Consider the following 21169-nt stretch of genomic DNA (forward strand, 5'->3'; position numbering starts at 1 on the left):
GACCCAAGAAGCTTTTTGAAAAGCCTTTCTTGTTCAACATCCTCAACTTATTGTTACCCTTCTAATTGGCTTTCCAGTAGCATAATACGCTTTCTTTTATGCTGTCATTTTAGATATAGAAGAGTATTTCATGTATGTTTTATACTGATTTCTATGTGATCTCTCCAGATAAAATTTAAGTTCCTTGAGAACCAACATATTCTTTCTATTACTTTGAAGCTATATGTGAGCATGAAATAGTGCAATACATAGAAAACAGTAGTTCCTCAATATATGCTGATAAAACAATTCACAGTTGTAAAATGTTATTTAGAAACCTGCATAATGATTTTGGTCTTATACTAATTTTAATGTCTCACATTTTCCTGTTTACTTATACTCCGTTTCATGTGGGAGGAACAATCATTATTATACTAAGTTAACCAGCTGAAAAATAAGAAAAATTCTGAGAAGTAAATTTATCATGTAAATCAAGGGTAGTGCTGGGACTTTTAACAACCAGCCTCTTATAATAATTACTGAGGATGCTTTCCAGTTTCTTTTTCTTCAATAATAATAAGAAGGGCTGATTAGTAGACTTAGAATTATTATCATGAGGGGCTTGGTCTAGAGAGGTAAGAAATACATTTTTGGAATAGCCTGGAGGGAGGATCAGTCACTGAATAGGAATAGCATGAGGAATATGGCCCTATACCCCATACTGGTGCTAAGAATGAACGTGACCATAATTTAGAGAACGAAGATCTTGTTAATGAACAAGATTCTAGGAACAAAAAAAGAAAAATAGTACTAAATTTGAAAGGTTTCCATTTAATAAGAATGCTTACAGTGGTCAAGCAGGCATGTTACCTAAATAAAGTGACTGAATACAGACAATAGGGATAGGGGAAGATTACCCAAGTTAAGAGCAAGTGCCTTTCCCAAAAGGGGCAGTATCCCCTAACTGTTCTACCTGAGTTTTGTCTTAAGTGAATTTAGACATTAATGAAAGTCAGATATCACAATTTTTTATTCAAAATCCAATATATTTTAAACCCTTAATGGGTCAGAGAAAAAAAATTTATTGGCAACATTTGTTTCCAGTATAACAGACTAGGTAATTTAGACCTACACACTGCTGAGGATAAGTAGAAAATCTTAACAAAATATATAAAAGTCACTTGATTGAAGGCATAAAAAGTTAACAAGATAGAGAAAAATTACTGGATTAAGATGCAGAGAAGGAGAAAATCTCAGAAAGACAAGTCAGGATCTTGGAACTTCTTTTTAGTTGGGGATGTTACATGAGAGAGGACAGTTTAGTGCAAAAGGCTAAGAAGAGTGGGGATTAGGGTCTTGAACTTACCAAGGGAAGAGGCCATAGTGAATCTGCTCCATTCCCTGAACATTGGGTTGGAATCCTGAAAGGTTGCATCTCAGCAGTGTGTTATATAGGCCCTCACAGGGCATGCATCTCAGTTTGTGAATATCTCAATTTCTAATATTTAACCAAGGTGACTTCAGAGTGCTAAGATACCAGGCACCTGACTGAAGAAAGTAGACTCAGTCTCTGAAAAAATACAGCATCATCTCAAACCAATTTTACCAACAATTTTGCAAATACACTGATACAATAAAAAATAACCATGGAAAAAAAGCCAATCTATAAATGTCACATATTGTATGATTCCCTGTAAATATAACATTTTCAAAATGCCAAAACTATAGAGATGGAGAGCAGATTAGTGGTTGTCAGGGGTTAGAGATGGTGGGAGGTGAGAGGGTGGGTGTGGCTATAAAGGGATACCATGAGGGAGCTTTTTGCGATGATGGAAAAGTTCTGTATCTTGAATAAAAAGTGTACAAGGGGTATCCAGAAGGCCAATATGTATATAGAAAGAGACACAGAATAATCAGTCGTAAGAAAAATGTAATTTAAAACCACAGTAAAATAGCACATCACGCGCACTAGAATGGATGAAGTGGCAAAATAACTGGCAATCCCAGGTTTCGGTAAGGCATAGAGTTACTAGAACCTTATACACTGGTGGTAGGAATGTAAATTGGTATAACCACTTTGGAACATTTTTGCATTATCCACAAAAGTTAACTATGATGCAACAATTCTACTTCTAGATGCACACTCAACAGAAATGCACACACGGGCACCAAGACGTGCAAGAAAATGTCCACCAACAACAGGATAGAGAAATAAATTGTAGAATATTTATACACAGGAGTAATATGTAGTGAAGGAGCTACAGTTACATGCAACTAAATGGATGGATCTCACAAATAAAGGGTATAGATGAAATATTTTTGTGTTTATGGGGCCTTCTGAGCAAATTCGGCTGAAACCTGGGATCCTGAAACCTAGGCTAAGAGCAAGCATTGAAAGTTAGTTAACATCCACAAAATTAATGAGGGAACTGGAAAGAGATTTGCCTAACTCTAGAGGTAGACATTAAATGGGGAATGAGGCCCAGGATCTTAGAGACATTTCTACGTCAAAAAAAGTGGAGACACTTGGGTGCATTCGGCTTTGAAGAAATGTATTTATACTTGAAACATTTAGAGAATCCAAAATTATTGCTTCCAAGGAACAAAGATTTTTTTTCTTTTGGGGACAGGGTGAAAAGATAGTTTTCTCTTGCTTCTATATGTAAACAGACTAAATTATTTTTTCTCTTGTTTCTCATCTGTGATACAAACTTAAAAGTTTGTATGCCTAAGACATCTGATCTGGCTTTCATTGTGTTGTACCAAGTGTAAGAATTGGGATCCAGAGGACCGCGTAGTCATTATTTGCTTTTAAGTAAATAATCTGTTTCTTATCCAACACCATGTGTACATTCAAGATAAAATTAATAAATATGAATATTAAAAACACACAACAATAAAGCTGAAGAAAAGAAGCTAGCTACTAAAAAATACACAATGTGCAATTATATTGCATAATTTCATTGATATTTAGTTAGTTAAGAGGCAAACTATACCAAAGTATTTGGAGATGTTAGTGAAACAATAAAGAAAAGCAAGAATGCAGTTACCATAAATGTCAAGAGGTAGGTTGCCTTTGTAAGAGAAGAAAAGAGTAGTGATTCTGAGAAGACTAAGGGGAGGCTTCTGAGACACTGGCACTGTTCTATTTCTTGACCTGGGTGTGTTTACAAGGGTGTTCTCTTTGAGTTAAATTACTGCAGGTGACCCTCTTTATTTCATGTACTTTTCTATATGCAGTTATTAATGATAAAAAGCTGTTGGATTGGATCCAACTGTTGGAGTGGATTCAGGTTCCAAACACCTGATTTGCAATCTCTGCATTAAAAGTTTATATCAAAATCTAAGGGTTCTGTTTTACCTTAAGAAGAACCTGAAGATAGTTTTCTCTGGCTTACCTTCACCTGGCATCTTGCTATGCATGGCAGGGTGGGGAGTGTACAAAGGTATGCTATTCAGATTCTCCCAAAACACTTACAACATTAGGATTTAAAGTAATCCGAGCACTGATATCTCAAAATTAAAAATATGGAAATATTTCATGTCTAATATTTTGTATATAAACTTTATGACACCTTTAGAAAGCACAATATGGGGAGAATATTGGATATTGGTGGAAGGATTTAGGTCTGCTGGTTGCATAAAGATCCTGTTGTCTTTAGGCCACAGATTTCCTTTATAATTAAACTTACTAGAAACAAGACTGCATTCACTGACCCTAATCTTGTACCTTCATTTTCTTTTTAATCTACTGTTGCTGTTAGGGTCCATGTTAATTTAATTAAGTAAAAAACACAAGTTGACAGCTATGGGTTGAATCTGATCTAAATACATGGTTTTATTGGTGCATTGAGTTGTCACAATTTATTTAGGTATTTATCAAATTTGGAAATTTGGAAGATTTGAGAAACCTATTTGGATTTCTGGTTTCTCTTGAATTATATGAAAAATTCTGAAACAGTGGACCTCACTTTTGTATGTTAACAATTAACTAGAGCTTAGTAGGTTTTGCACTCTGTAGATGGGACATAAAGTATCCAGATTTTCATGGTTCTCACCGTTAACTTATATCTGGCTCAGTTCTCCTACTACTTAGTTTTGTAGATATGTGGGTTTGCTACCAGTGCCTTAACAGTAAGTCTCCAGAGTGAGGTATCTCACATGAGGCAAAATCAATAACAGATAGCCTTCCGTGCACTCTTCTGCTATCTCCTTTCCCAACTCTTGGCCAATGCTTTTCTTCCACATTCACTCTTGATTGATGTGTTTTTATTATATTTAGCCTTTTTTGGCTTGGCATTTTTGATATCTGCTGTATATTTCCTGAGTACCCTTCCATTCGCTGATTTAAATGACTGCTTGCTGGTCACCTCTTGACATGACCTTTTAGGGAACAGAACCATTCCTGATACTACTCTACCATGATCTCAAGAAATGTTTCAATGTCTTCAGCTCTTTCCCTGTCTTTTTATTACATCCATTTCTAGAGACAAAACCCAGTTTATGAGATCATCACTGCACTGAATGCCTGTGTTAAGGTCATTAACGACTGTAAGTAATTCAGCCATTCACTCAATAGCCATTAATTGTCAACAAGTTCTATGCTAGGTGCTGGAAGTGCAACAGCGAACTGAATGGATACATCCTAACTTTCAGGGAGTTTACAGTCTGGCAAGGAACATGCCAGTTTAACAGGTAAGTATAACACCATTTCATAAGTGTTGTGACAAGGGAAATACATAATACAATGGGAACCTACAGGAAGAGAACCGAATTCAAAATTGGAAGGGTCAAAGTAGGCTCCTACATGATGTAATATCCAAGTGATATAAATATAGAAAGAAACTGGCCATTAGAAGAATAAGGCAGGATGAAGATGAACTTCTGACAATTCAGAAGTGAATTATTGGAACTGAAAAATATTTAGTGTGTCTTCAGTATGAAGTGTGAGGGGAGGGATGTCAAATAACGATAGTAGAAATGTTAGTAGAGGACAGATCATCCTTAGTCTTTTAAGTAAGGATAAGGTGTGTGGACTTAATTCTGAAAATGGCAAAGTGCTAAGGATGGTTTTTAAGCAAGAGAATAATATATTAAAATTTTGGAAAGATCCTTCTGGGGAATAGATTGAAGATGAGCTTGTCAAGTGTCATCAAATAGCTAATAATAATCATCCAAGCAAGAGGCAATATCAGTGAGATTTAAATGTAAAGACACAGGTAAGTTATAAGGAAAAGATATATCCTGCAAACATTAATCAGAAGGAAGCTGAAATGGTTATATTAAAGCGAGCTTCAGGACAAAGAATATTACCAGGAATAGAATGAAACAATAAGTATAAAAGAGTCAGTATATCAAGAAGACACAACAATCTGAACTGTGAATGCACTCCTTGAATCTCTGTTCGACCATCTTTCCAGTTCTGGTCAATGCAATATATGTGGAAATGATGTGCATTAACTTCCAGGCTGAAGTAGTTATGCATCTGATATTTCTGCCCTTGTATTCTTCATACCATCTTCTATCTCTGTATGATGCTAAAATGACCTTGAAGCCATAATATGGAAGTAGCCAGAGTCACCGAATCACAATATAGAGGAGAACCACCACATCCATATGAAAGATAGATGTGAGCGTCAAACCAACTTCTGTTGTGGCAGTGAGGTTTTGGGCTTACTTGGTATAAGGGCCTTTTCTCCTTAATTGCAGCAGGTTAAAAAGGAGCTCAGAAAGTGGAAATGAGCGATCCGTTCATCTACCTGTATAGATAGTGGTTTAAGCAATTACTGTATTTTGTTTTCTTTAATATTAAAAGGGATAAATATTTTAGTTTAGATTTTCCATGTAATTATTCTTATTACTAAGTTTTTGAGTAATATTATTCAGTGTTTAAACTAAGTTATCTTTCTACTTGAATTTTCCACTCTCATCTGCACCTTTCCCTTTTCTATAAAATAGACATGTTAGAAAAGCATAATACCTTATGTCTATATTTTATACATTCAAATGTACATTAGAGGAATAATTAAGTCAGATTCCTATACATGTATAAACATATGTCTCAAGAGCAGTATTTCCCCAAATATATCATCTATATAAATATTAGTTTCATGAAATATATAACTACATAATTCTGGAGGAAAGGATTCTGCACTTTAAAAATTCATCAGGTTTCATTACTATAGGGCTTCTGAGACCCTTGATTTGCTAATATATGATTTTAAGCTCCAAGGGCAAGAGATGTTTTTAAGGTTTTCCCAAACTTACAAGATTATGAATCTTTTGTTTTTCATTAAACATATTGTAGAACTGGTGTTGTTTAAACTGAACCCTGAGATATACTGCTATTATTTTTCAAAGCCATGTCAGGTAAGAATATTTCATATTTTGATTCATATTTTTCAAGGACTTTTATAGTTCAACTCTGCCATGCTATTATGTTATCTGTTATTTTGTTAAGTGTTATGTTATTGGAGGCCTGACATTAACAAGTATCACAGGTAGTGGCTAAGCTTCATTACGGTTTCTTTTTTAAGTGTTGTTAGACTTTATGGTATGTGATTTGACTTTAGTATTTCACCATTATTATTAGTCTCAGCATTGCTTTTCTGACTCTGGTTGCTACTTCTTCCTTCTTTCTGCTTCCTTAGGGTAGGTTCTCATCATCTCTTGTCTGGACTATTGCATTTATTGCTGGTTAGGACCTTGCCTGTAATCTCAAACTGCTAATTCACACATAACATTACCCATAGATTGATCTTGATAAAAACTATAATCATGGAAATACCCTTGTCAAAATTCTGTATCTAATTTTTATTGCTTAAATTTGTCTTGTTTAGTGCTTAGTGGCCCTTTTAAAGAAGAAACATGTTTCTTTCAAGCTAAGAAGCTCTCAATTATCATATATTTATTTACTTGCTTTTGCAAAGACAGGGTCTCACTATGTTGCCCAGGCTGGTCTCCAACTCCAGGCCTCAAGCAACCACTCCACCTCAGTCTCTCAAAGTTCTGGGATTATAGGTGTGAGTCACCATGCTTGGCTCAATCATGCATTTAAATATTGCTTCCTTTTGTTATTGTTAAGTGTTCCAGGTAGAATTTCTCTTAGATGCTGGAACTTCTATGTCTATTCCTCTTTATATCTTCATACCTTTTTAAAATTATATTTTACCTACTTGTGTTGCATTTAAGAGATTTCTAGGTTGAATCTTCTGTCTGTAGAACAGTGGTTTAGTAAATGTGCTTGAAGTCAGTTGTCTTGGGTCAAGTCCAGTGTCTGCCACTTACTAGCCGTGTGACTCTGAATAAGCTTTATAAAGGAGCTGTAGTTCAATTTCCATATCTGTAAAATAGGGACGATAATATTACTGCTTATTTGACTAGTATGAAAAAGAACGAAATAAAATATGCAAAGCACTTAGAACAGTATCTGACATGTAATAAATGATCCAATATGTGTTATATTATTATTTTTTAGTTTTTGCTTTTCAGCTGTTTCCATTATGTTGTTTTTAACTTCCTCACTATTTACTTTTTTTCATTTTCATTACCATCTGTGCTATTTCTTATTTTATAATGAGATGTCCTCCCTTAACTCTCCATGGAAATTAATTTTACATATCTTCAAATGTAAAACCAGGATCCATTCTGATTACTCTGTTAACTATTTCTTGGGCATAAGGTCTCCATTTAGTCTCTCTTTCTCTCTTTCATGAGATGTCTTTTCATAGTTAGTTGGCTTTTGTCAAATCGTGCTCATTTTCATAGCAAAGATTTTCTCTTGGATTTACCCCTCTGTCTGTTTTGGTAGCTTCCTTGTAGTGGCTTCATATTTCTTCAGTCACATCTCATCTACTTTCCATGTTTTAGAAATTCCTCCTGATTTTGTCCTCATTAGCTGTCCTCTACATTTTTGAGAGTAGCTTGTTCTTTTAGAGAATGTTTATGACTGGCCTATGCCTACCTCTTCCTAATCTCCTAACATAGGCTCCATTCTCATAAACTATAGAATTTTGAAATAATTTTCCCAGTTGCAACCAAATATCCCTTTTCTCAAGCTTCCTCCTCTACTTAGACTAGCTAGTTCTGAATTTTATTACCCTAGCTATTTGTAAGTCCAGGTAGCACCTACATAGGATTCCACTCTGCTAGGCTATGGTTTTCTTTATAAGCCTCTTCCTTGACAGCCCCTTCCCCACCCTTCCCCACTATTTTCTTTATACCTCAGCCTCATCTAATTATTATACTCCTATCAAAGAACCAGTAATATATTATTATCTTTTTTGTCTATGTAAAAATGAAGAACTTTAGTCATAATTTAATCCTTGATTTCTAACCTTCACTTCCCTTCTAAAGAGGCAAATGTAAAGGAGTGTCTTTCAATTTACTGAGCCTGGTGATATTTAAAAGTGCAAACTAGGGAGCTGAAAAAAGTTTAAATAGTACTATACAAGGAAAGAGGTGGGGGAAGGCAAATTCCAGAGTGGGAAAGAGGCTGAAACTAGACACTGACAGGCTAGAAGAGAGGGACTTTGGAGGAGGAGGGAGGGGGGGAAAAAAAAACACTGTGAAAGGAGATTAGGGAAGCTGTTTTGTGAGTAGGATGGACAAAGGCAAAAAGAAAAAAAATGGCTAAAAATTTTTCTGTGCAAATTGGATCTTCAGGTTTCCAAATTTTTGAGTCAGATATATTTCAAGATTTGGGTAGGTTGTTTTCGGTTTGTTTTTTTATTTTTGCTTTGGCTTGGTTTGGAGAGTGTGTGTGTGTGTATGTGTGTGTGTGTGTGTGTGTGTGTGTAATTTAGAAAGCTAACACTTTGTATACACAATGAATTTTGTAAAATCCTCAGTGGAATCTGGGGCAGCACCCTATGGCCAAACACATTAATATCTTTTTCAGCAAAACATGTGTATTCACACAAAAAGTTAGGATAAACGAAGAGTGCAAATAGCCTTACGTAAGTTCAGATTTGGTTTTGCTGTCAAATGAGTTTCCTATAAATTAATATAAATCCTTTTACTTTTAAGAGTTTATTGGATTTCAGAATGATGACTAAGCAGTGGCGCTATGGGGTATATATATAACCCTTGCTTTTGCCTCCCTGCCAGACACTCCTGGTCTTGACTGGGCTTGTTTGTCTATGGTCAAATGCTGGGTCATTGAGTGGTCTAGAATGACCTGAGCTGAGACAATTTGTATTTTCTTCTCTGTGGCCCCCCATCCTCCAGCTAACTAGACCAGGCTAGGTAGCAGGATGACAGCAGGAATCCAGGAGAGTGAGTGGGGGACACTAAGCTTCTTGGGGGACAGGCTTAAAACTGGCACACAGTCATTCTCAACACATTTTTATTATGTTAAATCAAATTGCCATCCTAGCTCAGAATCAAAGGATGGGGGAATAACCTCTACTTTTTGATGGGATGACCTACAGAATCATACTGCCAGGGATGTGAAATAATTAGGGCTATTTTTTTTTTCAATCGGTCTACTGTCCTATTAAAGTTTTGAGTTTGAACATTAAGTGGAAACGAGTGGAGAACCAACACTATCTATGGAGACTCAGTCACATAGTCATTGGTTGCCTTACCAAAATCAATTTCCCTTCATTCTCTTTTGTAGCAGCACTTGGATTTCCCTTGAGGTAACTGTCTTCCTCTTTTATTTAGCAACTTTGCGGTTTGGAGGAGATTGACTCTATCCTCTGCTCAAAGGCACAAATCAATAAGTCTAATCATTTTTTCCATGCCACAAAGGAAGGAAAAAGTCCTAAGCCAAATCAAATATGGGACTTCCTTAGCCACAATGGTCTCAGAAATAGTCCAATCAAATAAAGATCAAATTGTTGACCACTGGTTGAGGGCGAAGGAAGCACGTAGTCCCTGTTTCTGCTTGTAACCACAAGGTAAGTTAGCCTGAGAACAAAACTGACACACAGAAGAGTCTAAAGAATCACAAAGAAATAGAGTGATAGTCAAGGTTACGCTGTGCAGAAGTTCTAAATTTTGAGCTTCTTGGTGACTTGAGTCAACAAATCATCAGCTTGAGTTGGCTTTTCTGATAACTATGAAAGCATCCAAATGTGATGTACTTTCATTTTATCTTACTAGACTCTTTGAGGTAGTACTAGATTTAATTTACACTACTTACCAGTTTCAGTGTAGTGCTTTTCTCATTATAAGTGTTTAAGGACTCTATATAATCTGAAACCGACTGTAACATAGCCCCCGTGTACAAACACAGTAGAAGCAATATTCATAAATTAAAAAACAAAAGGCAGTAAGCACACCCCAATTTGCAGGGCTCGGGTGATATTTATAGAATGAAGGTATACATAAATCAATTGATAAATGGAGAACTTAAACCTAAAGTCTTTCATTCCACATAATTCTCCCATTTTGCTATCATCAGAGCTAAAACAAAAGCTATGAATAAATGCCTTAGGTTTAAAACAAAAACAAAGAAACACCAAGCCCCAAGAAAACCCTCTAACCAAAAGGAAGAAAATGTTCCAGAAAGGACAATCCAATCATTTTTTAATAGATAGTTTTAGAATAAAACACTAAGAAAAGGAAAATACGTTGCAGGAAAATTGAAGAACAAGTTCATGGCAAATATCATGAACATGGCAGTTCCCCAAACAGCATTCTCATTTTATAAAATGTACAAGTGAGCTAAGGCTAATTCTCTAAGTCCTTATTAATGTTTTGATTTCAGCGTTCCTAGGAAAAGGGAATTTGGTTGTCTGGCAATGGCTGTTACAAAAATTAACTAGAATGGATGCTTTGCTAAAAGGAGAATCAAATAGCAATGTGGAGTGTTTAGTTCAGTGAGCCAGAGCCAGAGCTCTTTTATATGGTATAAATTCTTTCTTTCTTTGATCTTATGAGAAGTTGAACATAATAATGTATGTCTTAGCCTGCAAGAAAAAAGCCCTTCCTTTTAAAAATCAAGACAAAGTAACTTTAAGTAGCGATAGAAATGAAGGCTAAATATTGGGAAAAAACACGATAATGAACTGTAAAACATGTAATAGAGGAGTCTGTCACCGTGCAGAATCAATGTCAAAGCCATATCTGCTAAACTATGACATCCATCTATCAAAAATAATTTAGAAATAATTAAGTGGATCATTAAAGTTTTACTCTATCTGCCCTTCACTGTGGGGGCAGACTGTGTAACTCATTACCAAATTTTCTTAACCCAGCACAGTCCTCACTTCTATTTTTATGCATCTATTAAGATCTTACATATTCCTCATAGTCATAACACATGAGAATATTGCATGCATTTCTTCAAGATTTATGATTAGGATGATAATCATATTCAGACACTGTCTGAGCAATACCAAGAAAAATGAAATTGCAAAGTTCAAGTGCCAGGCAACTTGATTTGTCCACCCTTTGCCTAGTTATAGTTGAATTTTTATGATGTTGCAGTCTGCACATTTATTGCTTCACACATTTATTGCTTCACACATTTAGTAAATTTTATTTAGCACATACTCTGGTCAGGTACTATGTTAGATGCTGGGAATTCAAAGACAGAGGAATATATGATTAATGTATCCACTTTCAAGTTTTTTTTCCCAATGTAGTATAAGCTAGCTTGTAGAAGGGACATTTCCCTTACCTTTTCTGTCTTCCAAAAAGTACCACAGAAGTACCAGTGTTTTCTTCTACAAGCAATTGTTTCTATGTATTAAATGTCTTGTAGCCTATTTACCCACCTAAAGTTCCCTTAAATATCTCCCAAACTTAGCCCAGTTGTTTGACTGAACCAGTTTAAATACTTGGCATTCTCCTGAGTAGAATGTGCTGATGTCTTCTATAAACTGAAAAGCTCTATTTCCTCTGTCTTCTCTCAACAACAGTGAGCAGCCAAGTTCTCTTGGGGCAAGATTAGAAGAAACTACCTTAAAATAATTAGAGATGCAAGCATTGGTTTGATTCTCAAGCTAAACCAAAAGGGAAATAGTTGGCACATTTTATCATAGAAATTATAATGAAAGTAAAAAGAGTCCAAAGTAATTCTCCTTCCACCTAGCTATAAATTAATAGTGAAAGACACTATTATAGGCCTTTTATTCTCATAAATATTTTAAATATCATGATCAGATGTGCTTGCTATTTCTCTTTTAATTGAGCTGTGAGAATCCAATTACTGGAGTAGGTTAGCACTTCTGATTATCTCAAGGGGTTTTTCTGCTATCAGCTACCCCCAAAGAAGCTGACCTCCAGTGGTTTGATGATGTGAGATATATGTTGATTTCAGATAAATGCCTATTTTCAGATGTTTGTATGAATGTAGGTAATATTTTTTTTAAAATAATCCTATTTTCAAGACATGTCCTTTATAAAATCATTTATATTTGGAAATGTATGATCCAGATATGTTTGAGTATTCTAGTTATGTATCTCAGATCTTGAATTTATTCTCTCCTACTCTTAAAAATAAATTGAATGTGAAATTTTACTGTTCTCTCTTGAAAAACTTCGATTTGAGGAGCTTTAGTCTTGCTTCAGCACTCCCATATCCTCTGCACATATCTCTGCAATCACATTTACCACACTATTTGTCATTTTTCGTTTTCATCTCCCTCATCAAAATGTGAGCCACTCTAGAGCAAGGAATGTGGTTTATTCATCTCAATGCCCTCAGTACCTAGCAGAGTGTGGGACCACGAAGCCAAAGCATATTGGATAAGAAAGGAAGAAAAAGTGATGGTGGAAATGGAAGGAAGGAAAGATGAAGGAATATAACAACTATATGTGGAAAACTATTTTAATAAATATGGCAAGAGATGGTTAGAAACTCTATTGTGAAATCTACTTGGCAAAATCAATATGTTTGTTAAAAGATTAACATGATACATTTGTCAAAGAGGAGAAAACACTCAGGAATAGAAGATAACTTCAACATAATATTTTGAGTAAGGTTAACTTTACTAAACTTTTAAAAAGCACAGGAGCTCAAAAATGCAATTCGATTAGGAAGCCTCAAAAATACCACAAAAACAATATGATCTTGGATTATAACAACTTGACATCACAATTTATACTTTCTATGACTGTCTAAAACTAATAATCACACATATGATCCAGCAATTCCACTTCTGGGTAATTATCAAAAAATTGGAATCAGGATATCAAAAGAGATATTAGCAATGTTATTACCAATGTTCATTGTAGCACTCTTCACAATAGTCAAAATTTGGAAACATCCTAAATGTTCATGAATGGATGAATGGACAAGGAAAATGTGGTCTATACATACAACGGACTATTTTTGTCTTTTTTGAGACAGGGTTTTGCTCTGTCACTGATATGGTTTGGCTCTGTGTCCCCACCTGAATCCCATCTCAAATTGTAATCCGCATGCATTGAGGGAGGGGTCTGGTGGGAGGTAATTGGATCACGGGGTGGCTCCCCTATGTAGTTTTCATTATGGTGAGTGAGTTTTCAGGAGATCTGATGGTTTAAAAGTTTGGCACTTCCCCCTTTGCTCTCTCTATCCTGCCACCATGTTAAGATATGCTTTGCTTCTCCTTTGCCTTCCACCGTGATTGTAAGTTTCCTGAGGACTCCCCAGCCATGCAGGACTGTGAGTCAATTAAATCTCTCTCTCTCTCTCTTTTTTTTTTTAAATAAATGACCCAGCCTCAGCTAGTTCTTTATAGCAGTGTAAAAATGGACTAATACAGTCACCCAGGTTGGAGTGCAGTGGCATGATCATAGCTCACAGCAGCCTTGAACTCTTGGGCTCAAGCAATCCTCCCACTTCAGCCTTCTAAGTAGCTGGGACTGTAAGCGTGGGCCACCACACCCTGCAATGGACTATTAATCAGCCTTAACAAAAGAAGGAATACTATAAAATGAGACATCATGAAAGAATCTGGACATTCTGCTGGGTGAAATAAGCCAGTTGCAGAAGGACAAATACTTCATTATTTCTTTAATAAGAGGTATCTAAAATAATCAAACTCACAGAAGCAGGGAGCAGAATGGTAGTTGACAGGGCCTGGAGAGAGGAGATAATGGGAGAACTGTTACTTGAGGGACATAATCTCACTTAGGTAAGATAAATAAGTTCAAGAGATCTGCTGCACAACAGTGTCTCTATAGTTAACAATGCTATATTGTATACTTAAGAATGTGTTAAGAAGGTAAATCTCATATTACATACTCTTATCAAAACAAAACAAAGATTTTTAAAAAATAAGAAAAAGGAGTTTCCTTTACAGGAGACTTGAGAGGGAGCTGAGTTTAAAGAGAACTTTCACTTTTGCTCTACATTCTTCTGTTTTGTTTGAATATTTTGTCCACTCACAAATGCTCAGTCCCTAGTGCAATATCTGGCACATGGCAGTGACAAATAAAGACCTGTTCGATAAATAATTAAAAAAAAAATAGTTACAGGTTTTTTGACTTGACCAAGATGTTGGACCAAGAGGTTAGATCCTATTTTCTTTGAATTAGAGTGAGGCTGTTTCTCATTAATAACCAAGAGAATGCAGCAGAAGTGGCACTGAGTGACTTCCAAGGCTAGGTCAAAAATGGCAATGCAGCTGCCATCTTGTTTACTGGAATATCTTGAGTCCTGAGCCTACATGTAAGTCTGACTACTCTGAAAGCAATGTACTGGAGTGGGTATGTGGAGATGCTCAGTGGACATCCCAGATGATCTCCCAGCAAACACCCTCCATCAAATATTTGCCACAAGTGAACCATCTGGGACTTTCATTCCATGGACCCTTCATATAAATGTAACCCCAGTTATGCAGTTGGTGGGTGTAGTAGTCTATTCTCACACTGCTAATAAAGACATAGCCGAGACTGGGTAATTTATAAAGGAAAGAGGTTTAATGGACTCACAGTTCCACACTTCTGGGGAGGCCTCACAATCATGGCGGAAGGCAAAAGAGAAGCAAAGGCATGTCTTACATAGTGGGAGACAAGACAGCTTGTGCAGGGGACCTCCCATTTATAAAACCATCAGATCTTGTGAGACTTACTCATTACCATGAGAACAGTATGGGAGACACTGACTCCACAATTCAGTTATCTCCACCTGGCCCTGCTCTTGATCCATCAGGATTATTACAATGCAAGGTGAGATTTGGGTGGGGACACAGCCAAACCATATCAGCCAATATCAATTGTATAAGACATTCTTTTTTTTTTTTTTTTCTTTAAATTGAGACAGAGTCTCACTCTTGTCTCCCAGGCTGGAGTGCAATGGCACGATCTCTGCTTACTGCAATCTTCACCTCCCAGGTTTAAGTGATTCTCCTGCCTCAGCCTCCCGAGTAGCTGGGCTTACAGGTGCATGCCACCACACCTGGCTAATTTTTGTATTTTTAGTAGAGATAAGGTTTCAACATGTTGGCAAGGCTGGTTTCAAACTCCTGACCTCAGGTGATCTGTTCACCTCGGCCTCCCAAGTGCTGGGATTACAGGCGTGAGCCACCATGCCTGGCCCTGTATGAGTGATTCTAAGCAAAAACTGTCCAGCTGAACCCTTCCTGAATTCATGATCACGAAATTGTAAGCAAAATAAAATAGTTGTTTTTTGAAAAATTAATTAATTTATCAAACTAATTTATATTTTAATTGACAAATGGAAAATGACAAATATTTATGGTATACAATATGACATTCTGAAATATCTTTACATTGTGGAATGGCTAAACTAATTAACATATGTATTATCTCACATACGTATCAGTTTCTGTGATGAGAACACTTCAAATCCACTCTACTTAGTGATTTTCAGGTGTTATACAAATTTTATGGTAGATTATTGTTTTGAACTAGCCTCCTGCATTAGAGTCCAGCAGACTAGACCCCTTGTGCTAAGTGCCATGTGATCAAAATGAACTTTGAAATGGGCCAGTTTTCAAAACAAACAAAACAAAACAAAATCCAAACAGGAGATTCCAGTCAACTGGAGTCAATGTAACTCGCGAGTTTCCTCTGTTTTAACCCTATGAGTAAAGTAAGTTTGAAATGACCAGTCTGGTTTTGTTCCCAGTTTCTCATTTATTCAGCCTTTTCTGTCTATAAAGTCAAACTCTTCTGCTCAGCTCATCGAAACACTCATTCTGTTTTATACAGCAAGATGTTGCTTAGTGCTAGAATCACAAATAAAAGCCAAGAAGATCTTTAAAGATGTCATAATTTTGTGTTTTGACAGTTTTTGGTGACCATGAATAGACCCAAAGAACACTGCATATGATTCCTCAGGCTCCTCGAGGAATGTGAGAGGCACCACTGGCCCCTTTTAAGGTCCTTTGTCTTCCTCACAGAACCCAAAGCGCTGGACTCTGCTCTTTTTGCATTGAGCCATTGATCATTTTGGTTTTTGAATCCAAGGTTAGTTTGTGCTATGAGAGAGCACACGACCCTTTGGAGTTTTCTGTGTCTGAGTCACTGGAAAGAGCTGTGGTTTTTCAGGTGTCTGACCACGGTTGCAGTCGGTGGCTGTTACTGCATGAGGTGTACAGCTCTGGCTTTCAGGAATGCTCAGGAATTTGGGCTTATTCCTCTTTGTTACTTCTTGCATGGATAGGTAGGGGAAAATAGTTCACAAAGTTGATCAAGAGCAATTTCAGAGCCAAAGCCACAATTTAACTGGTGGGCATGAATCCAGCACCTAAAAGCTGCTTAAAGTGCATACGACCTAAAAATAAGATTGCCACAGTGGGAGAGCTGGACTGTGGCACGGGCTAGTTTTAACACTGGGTTATCTGCCGTCCTCAAGAAGATGTCCGTGCAGTGAAGGAACATTGTGAAAGTATGACACAACCTAACCCAATGATGTTTTCCTCCTTCATCTTTTATCTTGACTCCAAGACACTCGAAATCAATGTAAAAATGGTATTCTTTTTTTCCTTCTTAAATTATACATTTAATTATTTTTCTGGTCTAAATTTTTTTTTCCATAAGTTATTGGGGTACAGATGGCATTTGGTTACATGAGTAAGTTCTTTAGTGGTGATTTATGAGATTTTGGTGCACCCATCACCCAAGCAGTATATACTGCACCATATTTGTTGTCTTTTATCCCTCACCCCCCTCTCACTCTTCCCCCCAAGTTCCCAAATTTCATTCTATCATTCTTATGCCTTTGTGTCCTCATAGATTAGATCCCACCTATCAGTGAGAACATATGATGTTTGGTTTTCCATTCCTGAGTTACTTCACTTAGAATAATAGTCTCCAGTCTCATCCAGGTCACTGCAAATGCTGTTCATTCATTCCTTTTTCATGGCTGCATAGTATTCCATTGTATAGGGATTCTTAATTTCTAAAATACCAAGTATTCCAACTTGTGGCTGTACCTTCCATTACATGTATAAGCATTAGGCCCTGGAAGGTACAAATACTTACAAAAATGGCATACTAAAGATAATTTAAAATTATGATGGTCTTATTTGGAATGTTCAGATGAACAGTGTTGTACCATCTTCTCAAGTGTACCTTGAGAAGCACGCTTAAAAATGAGTGCTCCCGGCCAGGTGCAGTGGCTCACGCCTGTAATCCCAACACTTTAGGAGGCTGAGGTGGGCAGATCACTTAAGGACAGTAGTTCAAGACTAGCCTGGCCAACATAGTGAAACCCTGTCTCTACTAAAAATACAAAAATTAGCCAGGCGGGGTGGCAGGTGCCTGTAATCCCAGCTACTTGGGAGGCTGAGGCAGAAGAAGCACTTGAACCTGGGAGGTGAAGGTTGCAGTAAGCTGAGATTGCACCACTGCACTCCAGCCTGGGTGACAGAGCGAGACTCTGTCTAAAAAAAAAAAAGAAAAAGAGGGCTCCCAAATTAGACCTACCCATGAATACTGATTAATGTGTAGAAGTTTCTGAAAGGTTGTCAATTATTTTTCTTTAAAAAACTCCTTATGAAAAGCAAATAAAAAGCTTACGCAACTAATTGATAATGAACATTAAATCTGCCAGCCTTTTCACTTATTTACTATCTCACCCCGAAGGCAAAAGGAAAGCTATCTGAAATGTTAATAAAAGTTAGGCCCTCAGATTAAGCAGTTTGCTGCTGCTTCAGTGCTATCCATTCTGAGTCCAGTCATAGACAATGCTTTGTCTGTCCTATTCACTAATGGGCTCTGCTCTGTACTTAATAATCTAGTTAAGGAACAGAAACTAAGTTTAAAAGCCACCTTTTAAACTCCAAAATTTTTACATGGCCGTTAAAAATGCGAGAAATAAAATTGACAGTGATGAGGTTGACACAAAGGTTTAATTCATCAAAGATTGATGGGCCAGAGGAAAACTCGCTGGTCCTTCAACATTACAGGGCCCTAAACCAGTCCACTCTATTTATCTCAGTTTGGAGAAATCTAAACATCTAAATGGAAGGCAAAGATTACAATAAGCAACCCAGCTAACAATAACTTAAAGCAATAATCAAGTAGGTCAATCAAGAGAAGAGCAAGTGTTCCACGACTCAGCCCCTCTGCTGAAATGGGTAAGATGATCAGGGGATAAAGAGAGAGAGATCCTTATTGTTAATGATTCTGGGGAAAGATGAATGAGTCTTTGAAGAAGAGGTGATGGTTTTCGACAGTCTGTCTGGGTGTGGTGTCTGACCTCTCCTGTGATAAGAGTTAATCTTCCCTGGCTGATGAAACTCCCCAGGGAGAGGATTGATGACAATCAAATTATTTTAGAGGATCTGTCTTCAGGCAGATGAGGGGAATTCACAGAAAGCCTCCCTTTACATTTTGCTGGTTTTTGAGTGCCTTCAGCTCAAAGTAATCAATATACCAAACTGACATATTTGGGGTGGCATTTCCTGTACTGCTTCAATGGCTAGCTTTGTTTAATGAGCTATTCAAGCATACTTGTTAAGAATGAGAAAATTTGGTGAATGTAAATGGAATAAACATTTATAAATGAACTTTTTATATTTTCAAAAATCTTTTTGAAATTCTAAAGTTATGTTAAATTAAATAATAAATATTCATAAAATGAGTCATTTCTAAGTAAGTTAAAATACTGAAAAATTAATTGTTAAACATAAATTTAAATATATATTTTGGCATCTTATTTTTATGTAATATAGAGAATCTCTATACCCAAATATATTTGGCTTTGATAATGAACATAAAAAATTGGCCAGGCATGGTGGCTCATGCCTGTAATCTCAGCAGTTTGGGAGGCTGAGGTAGGCGGATTGCTTGAGCCCAGAAGTTCACGATCAGCTTGAGCAGCATGGCAAAATCCCAATTCTACAAAAAAAAAAAAAAAAAAAAAAGAAAGAAAGAAAATCAGCTCCTTGTGGTGGCGTGTGCCTGTAGTCCCAACTACTCTGCAGGCTAAGCTGGGAAGATAGCTTGAGCCTGGGAGGTTGAGGCTGCAATGAGCTGTGTTCATGCCACCACACTCCAGCCTGGGTGACAGAGCGAGACCCTGTCTCAAATTTTTTTAAAAAATCATATTATGACATAGTGTTCATCTATAAAATGCTGACATAAAACACAGTGCCTATTAATTTTCATCAGAAATTAGGATTTTTAAGAATTAAAGTAATTCTAATTAATATATGTAGTTAAAGCTGTTAGAAATAATGAGGGAGTGTATGCAGAGTGTACAAAGAAAGAAAGATGTATATTTGGTAAGAAAAGTTACTGAAAGGCATGAGAACTTTTTTTTTGGTCATTGTTGAGGAAAAGAGTAATCTATTTTGGAGGTTAAAGTTTGTTTCAGAATGAGTGAAGGAAAAAAGAAGTGATATAGATAAAATTGAATTGATATAGAAAGTAGGGGGAGAGTGAGAGAGAGAGAGAGGAGGAGGAGGAAAGAGACCATTTCATGAATTTTGAATCATTGAATGCATTTGTTATAAGGGTTTTTAAAATGAGCCTTAAAACCAAAAGTACACTGGTACGAAACTAGAAGTTGGTTTTTCTCCCTGTTAAAATGACAGTTTTCTTGGGGTTATTGATTTGAGAGTATAAAGTGTTTTTACCCTTTAGGTAATTGGCCTAGGAAACAAAGACTTTGTGTTTTATCAAGATAATTTCCTGTGTTTCATGTTGTCATTTTAAGGTCTTTTGATTACTTAAGAAAACAGAAACTTCTCAGTATTAAAACAGCTAAATTTTTGTTGGCAAATATGTAACTTTTCTATATTTGTCTTTAACTGTTTCATAATGTCTGATAATCTTGTTAAATTAAGTGTTTTAAACCTTTTGACATTTTTGACAAAATTCCTAAAATCAAATTATAAGTAAGTCTTTTTGACCTTGAACTAACTTTGGACATTTTGGAGAGCCCCTGAGACATCTGAAAAGATATATGAATAATTACATTTACTTTGTATGTTAAATTATATGAAAAGCATTTTCAAATAAGAGATGATGTTTAATTTTGAGTTATATTTGTATCGATATGTTATTAATATGTGTTCCAGGAACTACGGAAAATTTTTAGAAAGCTGATATGTTATCAGTCGTGATTTTGGTTATGTTAAAATGTTGTATGCCACAGAAATAACAAAATTTCCTTGTTATTTGTATCATTACTATCATGAATTCTCATCATACTTTTAGCCATGACCATTTTGTCTTATCATCCACAGACAGTTAATTGTTTTCTGAAAGCATTTGCAAGCAACTATAATACGAAAGTGCTTCAGCATTAAGAGGACTCATGGGAAGGACTCTAACAAGACAGGTTTCTTGTGACTTTAAGATTATACCATTGGACTGGGTAAGAATTTCCAGAACTCTAATGAAAGTGATGTCTTCATGAAACTACTATTCCAAAATCAAGCAGAATAAAAATTAATTGCATGACACAAAACAAACTGATGAAAATCATGTTTTATGAATTTTTACTTCCAGAATTTGCCGATTCCTTTAGTTTGTTTGTTTTCCAGGTTTAAAGAAACTATGTTTTTCTTTTAAGCCACCTATAGGTTACAGCAATTTGGTAAGTATGCTTTCATAAACAAAAATGGAAACATTTTTTTTTCTCCCCACCTGATCCCTCCAGAATTTGGAAATTTTTGTGAATATTCTCATTTCTATGGCAATAATATCATTTGTACAAGTTCAATAAGAATGTCCTGTCTTTATAACAGGATATAATTGGAAATACTGTTATATTACCAAGGTTTTGACTGGATAATCATTGAGAATGTACATAGTATGCCTAGCTTCAGAGGTT

Source organism: Papio anubis, chromosome 8, assembly GCF_008728515.1.
Source record: "Papio anubis isolate 15944 chromosome 8, Panubis1.0, whole genome shotgun sequence".
Taxonomy (NCBI): domain Eukaryota; kingdom Metazoa; phylum Chordata; class Mammalia; order Primates; family Cercopithecidae; genus Papio; species Papio anubis.